The sequence below is a fragment of the Manis javanica genome, chromosome 7 (genome assembly GCF_040802235.1).
Source record: "Manis javanica isolate MJ-LG chromosome 7, MJ_LKY, whole genome shotgun sequence".
In the NCBI taxonomy this organism is placed as follows: domain Eukaryota; kingdom Metazoa; phylum Chordata; class Mammalia; order Pholidota; family Manidae; genus Manis; species Manis javanica.
The window spans coordinates 125934807-125946367 of NC_133162.1; positions in this window are offsets into that span (position 1 = coordinate 125934807).

Below are 11561 nucleotides of genomic sequence, written 5' to 3' on the forward strand. Positions count from 1 at the left end.
AGCACTGGATTCATACGTCTCTCTCCCCCACTGGACTGTAAGATCCTCAAGTATATAATCCCTGTCATTAGCTGATTTTTAATATATTTAGTGAATAAATTAATGAAAAATTCTTATACATACTGCTTACATTTTCCTCCTATGTTTTAACATGGCTACTCAACATTATGGATATTCTTGCGCCTCCGCCTTTCTTTCCCCATATACCTATCCTGGGACTTATGGGCCATAGGACAAGGGAAATTACAATGACTGTGAAGTAGGGAAATCATGTCTCCAGAATTTTCTACCTGCCTTTTCCCTGTTTGAAACCCACTCCTCCTCCAGATGCCAGAGAGGGAGCACAGCCAAATGCCGATTATTAGTGTGCAACCACGATTGAGTCATTTAGCATGGACACTGCACTTTCTCATCTGAAAAATAAGAAGTTTGAAACAGGTGATGTCTATTTTTGAACCAAGCTATTTGTAGTTCTAATAATCTATAAATCATAAGTAATTGGAACTCTAGGGATTCCCAAACAATAGGAAAATTATTTCTGTGCAGAGGGCCTTGTTAGATTTCCATGTAATCTGAACGAAGGTTTTCTATGAGTAAGCTGATGCCTCCCTTCTTGCCTGGCACATCCCCTCCCACTGCTTCTGACTCGGAGCTCCCCCTGGGTCACGGCAGGGCCCCTTGGGAGACTTCATTTTTGGCTTATTCACTCTGATAGGGCAGCATGTTCAACCGCTACAACCTGAAGAGTCTAAACTCTCCATAACAAACATTTTGTGTGTTTTCCCATCTTCTGCAGTTTAAAACAGCCACCACTCACAGCCTGGGCTCTTTGCAAAGCCCCCACAGGGTGGGGAGGCCTAGGCCCTCTGACAGAGTGCAGGTAGCACACTGTACAACTCCAGGGGGCACCCTTCATGCCAAGATCATTGTAGATTTGCACATGTGTTAGAACACTGTTCTGGCAGGTGGTAGAAAGGTATGTGTGAAAAGGGGGCTTTTCTCCCTCACACAAAGCTACTCTGGGGTGAGCTGCTGTGGTGCCTTTTTGTTTAAGGAAACTATGCCAAAAAACTGGACTCTGCAAAAGTGTGCTTGATAGTCAATGTTTGCATGCAACACATTAATATATTTTTAAGTTGCAGTAAAACAGACATAAAATTTACCATCTTAATCATTTTTAAGCGTACAGTTCAATAGTATCAATACATCTACATTGTTGTGCAACCAATCTCCAGAACTCTTCATCTTGAAGAACTGAAATTCTGTTCTCATCAAACAATCCCCGTTCTTCCCTCCCCCTAGCCTCTGGCAACCACCCCTCTCCTTTCTGTCCCTATGAATCTGACTACTCTAGGTACCTCACATAACTGGAGTCATATAATATTTTCTTTTTTGACTGACTTATTTCACTTAGCATAATGTCGTCAAGGTTCGTCCACATTGTAGCATGTGACAGAATTTCCTTTTCAAGGCTGAATCATATTTCATTGCATGTCTTATACCACGTTTTGTTTACCCATTCATCTGTCTGTGGATGCTTGGTTGGGCTATTGTGAATAACATTGGTATGAGAGACATAGGTATATTAGTTAATTAAAATATTAATTGTAATATTATTAACACACTAAAAATGTTGCATGATGTCTAACTCCTTTGGGTCTTTCAGAGTACCTCAAGGATTACTTGTATAACCTCATTGGCTTTTATGGGTGTGAGGCCAGGACCCTACTGCTCCTACACCCCCCTATTATAGGCTCTTTTCATAGGACCCCTTAGCAGCCCTCCCTTGCATATTTGGCAACCAGAATAGATAATTTTTTAACGCCATTCCTCTAAACAACAAAATTATTTTCATAAATAATCATGAAACAAGTAATAATGATAGCCAGAAAAGAAATGCAGATGGTATTTATTTTATTGAACTTGGCATATATTGAGAAGTAAAATTGTCTATAGCCACACACTTGACTGTCTACAATAACATGACTTTATTCTTCCAGAAAATTCTTCATCAGGGAGATAAAGTTGAACTTCCTGGAAAGTCGATTTGTGCACAAAATAGACTATCAATTTGCTCTTAGTGGGGAATCTCAGTTTCGGTGTGCTATAAGAAAATGTCATGGAATGGGGGGCTTCACCAACAGACATTTGTTTTCTCAGTTCTGGAGGCTGGGAAGTCTAAGATCAAGGTTCCAACAGATTGGGTTCTCGGTGAGGGCCTTCTTCCAGGCTTGTAGACAGCCACCTGCTCAGTGCGTGCTCACGGAGCCTCTCCTCAGTGTGTGTGTGCAGAGAAAGAGAAAGCTCTGGTGCCACGTCATCTTCTTTAAGTAGCTCCTTCTCAAAGCAAGAGTTAGTTCAACTATACTTAACAAACGATGGTTTACTTCTTAAACATTCACTTCAAAATCCTGACTTCACCATTATTAAGCAATACTAAACTATGATATCATAAATTTGTCCAGACTCAACCAAGCCTGACATTGGAACATCCACCTTAAACCAGACACCTCATACATAGCCCACCTCAAACCTCCCTCTTAGGAGATACTACAAAGACTTCATCAAGGTTACTTAGCAGGGCATCAGTGGTCATCAGTATAATCAAGTCAGTAAAAAATAAATAAATAAATAAATACTACATGACACAAATAGGAACATGTAATATAATTCAAATACAGGACTTCATTAAATAAAAATACATTAAGTTTTTTGATTTTTAAAATTAAAATACTTTTTTTGGTAAATGGGGCAAAAACGTATGCCTACTTTTGGCCTGTTGTAATGAAGAGCATTATGGTTTCTGCATGACTTCTGCAAATTTGTCAAGATTAACCTTCTTCACATGTTTGAGAGCATAGCTCTCTCCACTCAGAGTCAATAAAAGACACTTTTAATCATTTTCATTTTTAAAATCAAATGAAATGATACATATACAAATGGTTAAGAAAAAACTTAACTGTAAGGATGAGATTGGCAGAAATTCATAATAATCCCATTTCACAGTAAATCCCAGGGTTTGTAATATTGTCTATGCCTTTGATTTTTCAAGGATGAACTATAGCAGTTTTCAAATTTCTCTACGGTGAAAAAAAAAAAAATCCCTGAAAATATCTTCACAAAAAATTCATTATAACCTTCTACTGTATTTAGTTAAAACTTCCTAAAGATTTCTTTTGTAAAAATCAGAGAAGGTGACTTTTAAGAATAGTAAACACTGGTGAAAATGATCGATTGTCCTTTTGATTTCTGCTGGCAACGTAAGACAGCATTTGTTGACAGGACATTCTTGTCATTTTTCTTTGTAATATCTTGGCATCCTGACATTCTTTTCTGAAATGTGCATTTCTTTATGCTTTGTTTTTGCACGGCTGGAGGTGTTCACGATTTCTGTGTGCCCATCTTCAGCTTATCACTTCCTTGTATGTTGTTCTAGGTTGATACTGGCTGTTTGCAAATATGTTTGTTTGATCACATCTGGACAGAATGAAAGTTACTGGAGGTCTGTTTCTTTGTGTTATTGTTATTTCAAACCTAGTTTGGAGTCAAGAATATATGGTTCAACTGCGCCCAAACGGAGATCTAATGATTCCAGTTTATTGTGAACTTATTCCTGAAACAAATACTTGTAGCTGAATCTGCATGTGTCATAGGCCAGCCATCTACCTGGAAGTTCTCCAGATTGAACTTAATGATGTAGAACACAATGCTTATGAAAGGATTAGTAATGATAATGTGTTCATTGGAAATATACATATTATTTATAAATGCTAAACAGAAACCGAAGTAGTTGCTTAGAATTAGGTCAGGGGAAAAAAATATTCAGGGAGTATAATTTTACCAGTCATTGTTTAGAATTCCAGGCCGATGGTAATAATAAAAAGCAGGGCACCTTTAGTTGATTTTATTGTTGTTTTAAAGCTCCCTTTAGACAATGTGCCCCTTGCTGCCTGCCTGAGAAGGATTGTTAACCACTGCCCTACCGTCTGGCCACCACCTCCTGGCTTAGGCCAGGGTGTTTGTTGAAATTCTAGTCAAAGAGCCTTGAAAGGAAGCCTGTTGTGAGGGCTTTCAAATCCTGAGCGTTGTCTATAGCTAAGACTTAAAAATAAATCACAAACACACACACACATACATATATGCATGTGTCTCTATAGGTATACTAAGATTAATAAGAATCTATTCACAAAAAAGATATACCAAATTCATAGTAGCTTTTTGCCTTTATGTATTTTTCTCAGTTAAAAATTACTATAAGTATTCATGCTATGAATACAAGTTCACAATTTACTTTTATGTTTAAAAGGAGTCCTTTTAATGGGTAACATTCTATTTCTTTGTCATCAAATGGCTGGTTCATCAGAATTTTCTATCAGCCGCTAGAGGGTAGTATAAACCAGCAAAAAGCCCAACCATCCAGTCTGCGGCAGCTTAGCCCTGGGAACACCTAAACGGTGATCAGCATCCTCTTCACCAGAATATCCAGGTGAGGCAAAACTCTTCAAGGTCCCATTTTTCAATAACTCAAAATGAGTTTTCAATAATTCAATATGTATATACCTTTACTAACTCCCATGAGAAGTATGTATATTCTAACCAATTAGACAACCTAAGGCATTTAGTGTTCAGAGTCTAGGGTCATAGTAACTGAATTTAAATCTCACCTCCACCTTTAGTGGCAGTGTGACCTTGGGTAGGTTTTTCTACCTCTGTTCCTTATCTGGAAAATTATTGTAACAACAGTAACAAACGTGCTCCATCAGCGTTAAAGGTTGAGCTCTCGGGCTCTGAAATTACACTGCCCGGATTCAAATACTGATTTTACTAAGCTAAACAGCTTGGTAACTGGAAAAATTATTCTCTTTAACCTCAATGTCCTCATCTATAAAATGAGGCTAATAATACCAAACCCATGGCAACTGCTTAAAAAAGTTAAATGTATATCAGCACCTAACATAGCGACTGGTACATCATAAAATGTAATAATGGCTATTGTTAGTACTACTTTAACATACTTTTTATAATTAATATTATTATTAGACTTGTAATGAAAAACTTGGCCCTGGTGCCATTAATTGTTTGCTTTAAGGCATATTTGAGAAATAGCAACACGGAGTACATTTTCTGATTCTTCCCAAAGCTAGACAGGCTCCTGACTGCAGACCGCGCTCACCACTGTTCTAAAGCCTTGTCTTTATTAGAAAACCAGAAAGGAAAGTCATGTAATTAATGGAGAATTTGATCTTTGTCAACAGACAATGTGTGCACACACTGCTTTCTTTACAGAAGGAAATCTTTTGTTTGGATCATTCAAAAACTTCAAGTTTCTGCTACAAGACTATGCACAAGGTGTCATCCCTTGTTTATTTCTGGATAGACTTTCACAGATCAAAGTGAGCATCTGCTTTCTCCCTATGCTGGTGTCTGCCTGGGTCTTTCTTGCCATTCTGCAAGGATGACTGGCTGTTGGCAGCCCGGCTTACTAGCCCAGTTCTTCTATCTCCATGGAGAAGCTTGTCTTATTAAAAATCACACTTCAAAATGATATAAAAACATCATCAGTCATTTTAAGTGTTTTATTCTATCTGCCAGAGAGTTTGATGGCGTTGGACTCTTGCTTAGAATGTAGTCTCTTTTAGTAATCAATAAATATATTTTTAAATGTTCCCCACAAAATCAAATTGATTTCATGAGCTTACCAAATAGTACTGGAGGATTGAGATTTTGCTAAAATCAATCAAGAGGGTCAAATTGCTTTGGCCACCGGAAGACGACTGGTTAGCCAGAGATGGGTAAGATTCCTCAAGGGAGGAACAACCTAAGACAGGCACAATCGCAGGGGGGCCATCAGGTGAGAAATTGGGGATCAACAGAGAGGAGGCTTAGAACCTCACCCCCCCCTGTTTTGAGAGAAATCTTATGCATCCGTGGATGTTTTGTTGCCCTTGTCTAGCTTGGATTAATACTTAGTCTATAGGCACACACCTGATCATCTACATTTGCCCTCTTAAAGCACTAAATTATGTTTTCTACCTTTATCTTGCATCTAACTACCACTTCAGCATTTTATTAAAAAAATAATAATAATAAGGGAGAAATATGGGATTCACATATAAATCAAGTATAAAAATCAAACGAATAATCATATCTGACTTGATTGTTTATAGTTCATGATACGTGATCAAAACCGAAAGTTTCTGTGATGACTGCCCTTGCACTGTTCACCATGTAAGAACTTATTCACTATGTAAGACCTTGTTCACCATGTAAGAACTTGTTTGTTATGCTTCAGAAGATTGGAGACTGTTGAGAATTAGGCTTGGGATTGATTAATGACTGTGCATTGTGTCCCCTATACAGAATTTTATTGTTGTTAACAACCATATGATCAATAAATATGAGAGATGCCCTCTCAAAAAAAAACAAAAAAATTGCTTTGGCCAGCCTGTAAATCCCACAGTTGCTAACCAATCTGGTGAATTCTTGGCAATGGGTTGACTTTCCTGTCAATTTTGCTCAGGCTCATCTCTGAACTTCCTTCTACTGGACAACCATCGCTGCTCACATTGCCTGGGTTATGGCCAAAACTCCAGTGGTGATAGCATGGAAAGGCAGAAAGAATGGCTGGGCTGGACCACTCTGAGACCTGGCTCACTTCCAATGAATGGGAGCCAATAAATCTGTTGTTACCAAGTTAAGAGTTCAAAAGTCTTGTCCAAAACGTCAGAACTTCTGTATCTGGACAACTGGTGCTCCAATATAATCATGTCTGCCCTTTCAATGTCAAAACTGAAGCACTTTGTAAAACCTGAAAACAGTTTAAGACATTAAAAAGACATCCCCCACACACACACAAAAAAGGAATTTTCATGCACTGTAGAAACCATTCAGAGGCAAAAACATCACATCCTAGCGAATATAATAGGGTCTTGCATCCCCCTCTTATTTGAACACAACTCTCATTGACTTAAAAGTGACATTTCCAAACTAGCTGCAAGAATGATTCGTCCTCTAAACAAAGCAGGCTGCATTTGTTCTGGTACAATGGCTTCTCTTCTTTGTCTCCGGATAATTTGATACAGCATGCATTCATTCAAGTGTGACTCTCATTTGAAAAATTTCTCAATGAGACCATTTAAAAAATATTTTTAATCTGGAACTTTCATGACTTCCTCTAAGGCCTCTTTCAGCCTTGTCCCTGTTAGCTTAATAGAATTGGCAGACATTGGTCTTTTCGAAATAAAATTTTTCAGAGTGTTTCAATCTAAAAGTGATCATTGTTCCCTAAACCTTTGTTTGGACTATGCATGCACAGTGAGTACCTACAATTTTAAGACTAGGGATTTTCTAATTGCTTCAAGATTTTTTTTCCAGATAAAATGACATGTTATCAGCCTTAAGACTTGGAAGGGAAGGGAAGTCACTTAAGTGACATCTAGTATCTTCCACATGCTGGAGACCATTTCAAAAGGAGTAACAAATCCCTGAGTGTTTAAAAACAACGCTGTGGAAACTAGAGCCGCGTAATATTATTTTCTGGGAAACGCACCTCATCAGGGGCCGGTCTCCCTACCACCAACCTTCCCCAGTCTCATGCACTTCCTGGCCTCTTAGGTCAGAATCCCCATAAATTTCAGAGTCTGCGCTTTTCTTGGGGCAGAGGTGAGACCAGGGAAGAAAAAAACTCCAAAATCACATCTTCATTAACTTAAACAAAGCATAGTTGCAGGGTTTACATTTCAAGCCTATGAATCTTCTTCGTGATGGCTCCCAAGTCTCTTGAAATAAACAATGTAGGAAGAAAAACACTATGGTCTCTATTTGCAGCACTTTGTTCCAAAAAGAACTGGCGCAGGAGAGCTTAGCTAGTGGTACAAGCCTGGGCAAAGCTCTCTGACTTCACATTTGCTGTCACCTCTTCCTAACAGCCCGCTCACAGGCCACCACAGTATCTGGGCGCAGGTACCAGAAAGCCAAAATGAACAGGTCTCTTTAACACTAAAGGTAAGATGTGAGGACTAACTGGAAGGCAGGCAGGTTAGTGGTGGTGTTCTACCTTCAACTTCTGTTTTTAGCATATGAATATGGTTTAAAGGAATAATTAGCCCTTAAAGTCAGTGTGGCCCTTTGAGACATAAGTAACTGATACCATCAGTGAGATTGTTAAATATCAAAGAGATTTCACTGCATCCTAAACTTCCCCTTGAGTGAGAAGTGAATGATCAAATTCAGAAACACTTCATTTGGTAAAGCTAAATGCTATCCTTCTTGCAAATCTCCTCCTGAGATTTTGCTCTTAACTTGAGCAAATTAACTGAGGGTGAATGATGATCAAAAGAAAAACTTAAGATGAGCAAACTCCATAACTCGCTGGTGAGACTGAAACAGATCAGAAAAAAGTCATGCTTTAGTCAGACAGAGATCAGGAGCAAGAGACACAGAGAGAAGCACGGATATCCGCTGTAAAATAAATAGAAAGGAAGCAGAAACGGGAAGGCTTGGAGCGGGGTTAATGTCACAAACACAAGAGAATTCTGTGGGTCTGGACAGCTCCTCTCAGCCCCCTTCCTACACTATCTTAGCAGGTAGAGCCTAAATTTTGAAGGGCTCCCAATGTGTGGCCTCCCCACAAGCCACCCATCCCCACACACCCACTCCATTCCCACACAGCCACCCCCTCCCCCACCACACACCCTCTCCTCCCACTCCCCCCACCACACGTTTTCTTTTTTATAAATAGGGTTTACACAAGCTTCTCCAGGGGAGGAAATTTACATAGGAGTTTGGAAAGGTCATACTTTAAGAAATAGTAATCTGAAAATTATTTTTGAAAGACATCCTGCAGATACAAATGCACACACACCAAAGGGCCTGTGTACAAAGTCATTCATGTCGTGTTGTTTGCCAAAAAATAACTGGAAACAACTCAAGTGTCCGTCAACAGGGGATTCGTTAAATAAGCTTTATCCCCATAATAGAATCATATTTAACTGTAAAAAAAATACTTCCTACAACACAGAGAAGACAAGTAGTGACTCTATAGCATCTTACTACGCTGATGGACACAGTGACTGTAATGGGGTATGTGGTAGAGACTTGATGATGGGGGGGAGTCTAGCAACCATAATATTGCTCATGTAATTATAGATTAATGATACAAAAAAAAACTTTCTGGGGATGTTCTGCAGGCTATACGGCTTTTGAACATTGTACATATTTTGTTATTTCTGGTGTAAGAACAGAGAGAAGATAGGAATATCTATTTGTATTTACATAAAGAATTGCTGAAAGAAATCAAATTAATGAGAGTGTTTTCCTAACTGAGGCTGCACAGTTGAGTTAATGGAGACAGAGATAGCACTTCTTAATGAATGACTTTTTAAAACTTTTGGTTTTTCAACCATGTGAATGTATTAGCTATTCAGAATTTTAAATTTAAAATAATAATAATACAACTTAAAAACAATTCAATTTTTTTAGATGGGCAACAAATTCAGGCACTTCACCAAAGAAAAAATACGGATAGCACCTAAGGACATAAACAGATGCGACCTCATTAGTCCTGAGGGAAATGCAAATTAAAATCAGAATGGCTCAAATTTTAAAATTTGATAATCCCAAGTGCTCAGGACGATGTGAAGCAACTGGAATTTAAGTGGTGGGAATGCAAAACGGTACAGCCACTTTGGGAAACAGGGAATCATTTTCTTAGAACATTTAACATGCATTTACCATGTTACCCAGCAATCTCACTCCTACATATTTAACCAACAGAAATGGATACATATGTCTCCCCACCAAAAATCTAACAAACCCAAATACAAATGTTTATAAATAGCTTTAATCATAATCACCAAAAACTGGAAACAACCTAAATGTCTACCAACTGGTGGATGAAGAGTTATATTGCTGGAATACCACTTAGCAATAAAAAGGAATGAACTACCAATACGTGCAACAATATGAATCAATTTCAAAAGCCTTCTGCTAAATGAAAGAAACCAAACTCAAAAGGCTGTGTACCGTATGATTCCACTTATGATGCTGTGAGAAAGGTGTTAGAGACAGAAAACAAATCCGTGGCTAGGGGCTGTAGGTGGAGAAAGGTTTGCCTACAGAGGGGCTCAGGGGAACTTTTGGGAGTGATGGAATTGTTCTATATCTTGACTGTGGTGTGGGTTAACACAACAGTGTGCATTTATTAAAATTCATAGATTGTCTACGTACAGGAGTGAATTTTACTGTATGTATGTAAATTGTACCTCAACAAACCTGACTTTCCAAAAGCAGGAGTAAGCAAGAGCAAAAATCAGCTTGTGGCTCTTGTCAGACATCTTTCCTGACGGCCAGAATGAGGGTGATGGTGCTGAAGATGGAGAGAAGCAGGCCCATTAGAGACATTTTGGGTTGAGAATTAGGAAGACTTGCCAGTGGCCTGGAAGTGGGTCAAGAGTCAAAGTTGTCCAGAAGATTTGTTTATTCCCTTTATGTCTTAGTCCTCTCAAGCTGCTAAAAAAAAATACCTTCGACTGGATGGCTTAAACACAAACATTGATTTCTAAGTCTGGAGGCCACAAAGTCCAAGATCGAAGTGCAGGAAGGTCTAATGCCTGGTGAGGGCCTGCTTCCTGGTTCATAGATGGCTGTCTTCTCAGTGTGTCCCCCTACAGCGGAAGGGGCAAGATTGCTCCGTGAGGTCTCTTTTCTAAGGGCACTAATCCTATTGAGGAGTGCACCACCTTCATGACCTAATCATCATTCCAAAGGCCCTACTTCCAAACTCCAGCACCTCGTGGATTAGGTTCCAATACATGAATTTAGGGGAGACACAGACATCCAGTCTATAGCACCGTGCCATCTGAGGCAGGTGCAGAGCAAAGACTATCAAACAGTTCTAGTCCTAATTATGCCATGAATTACCTACAGAAGCTCCACAGAGTCTCTGTCTAACAATGCATGCTAAGGACTAGAATAATAATATAAAAACTGGAGAATATGAGACCAAGAATCCTTTTGTTGTTCTAGAAATTAAAGAACAAAAAACTAGTCCCATCTAGGTCTTCTCAGGGAAGAAGGATGACTGTGAAAGAAGAAAGGTGCTTCCCACTCAAAGGGCAATAGCAAAAAGATGAAAGTCCATTACTTGTATTTTCTGGTCAATATAAATTGCCTAACAAGGAAAGAAGAAGAAAAAAAAACTTGATTGAAATGCATTCCATTTATTAGTTAATAATAAATCATTATAATTTCTTTCTCTTTTTTAATCTGTAAAGTTCATTTCTTGCATTTGTACCTATGCTTGCATTTGTACTGACCATGGCTGATTGTGAACTGACAAGTAATCACCCATTAGCCTAGCTTGAGCATTCCTGGCTCCACCATTAACACGCTGACCCCAGTTTGGAGCTAACTATCTAGACCAGGACAGTTGCCTTTAGTCACCTCAGTTCAGAATACTTAAACCAGATCGTAGAATGTCATGTGCAGTTCAATGGGAAATTCTTTCAGGTTTGTGCTCATGAAACCCCTCTGTGATCAAGAGAACGACTAAAGAAAACTGC